Source organism: Austrofundulus limnaeus, unplaced genomic scaffold (assembly GCF_001266775.1).
Source record: "Austrofundulus limnaeus strain Quisiro unplaced genomic scaffold, Austrofundulus_limnaeus-1.0 Scaffold98, whole genome shotgun sequence".
Lineage (NCBI taxonomy): Eukaryota > Metazoa > Chordata > Actinopteri > Cyprinodontiformes > Rivulidae > Austrofundulus > Austrofundulus limnaeus.
Genome location: NW_013952500.1, coordinates 1271061 through 1271325, shown reverse-complemented (window position 1 = coordinate 1271325; position 265 = coordinate 1271061).

Sequence of the window (265 nt, the reverse complement as noted above, 5' to 3'; positions counted from 1 at the left end):
TATATATGTTGTATATATGCATAACAAATTTTATTTTCCCTTTGCTAAACCTTTAAAACCACAAAGTGCTTCATAATAAACAGCACATATATTTAAAACAGTGTATTTAAGTATAATAAGAAAATGTATTAATGTTTAATTTTAGTCTCAACTGAATATCCATTTGTTTTTTTCAATTTATAAGTTTTTTGTTGACAGTTTTTAACATAAAAACAGTCAAACATAATTTTGTTACGGTTTTAAGGGATGTTTTTCCTAAAAGAAA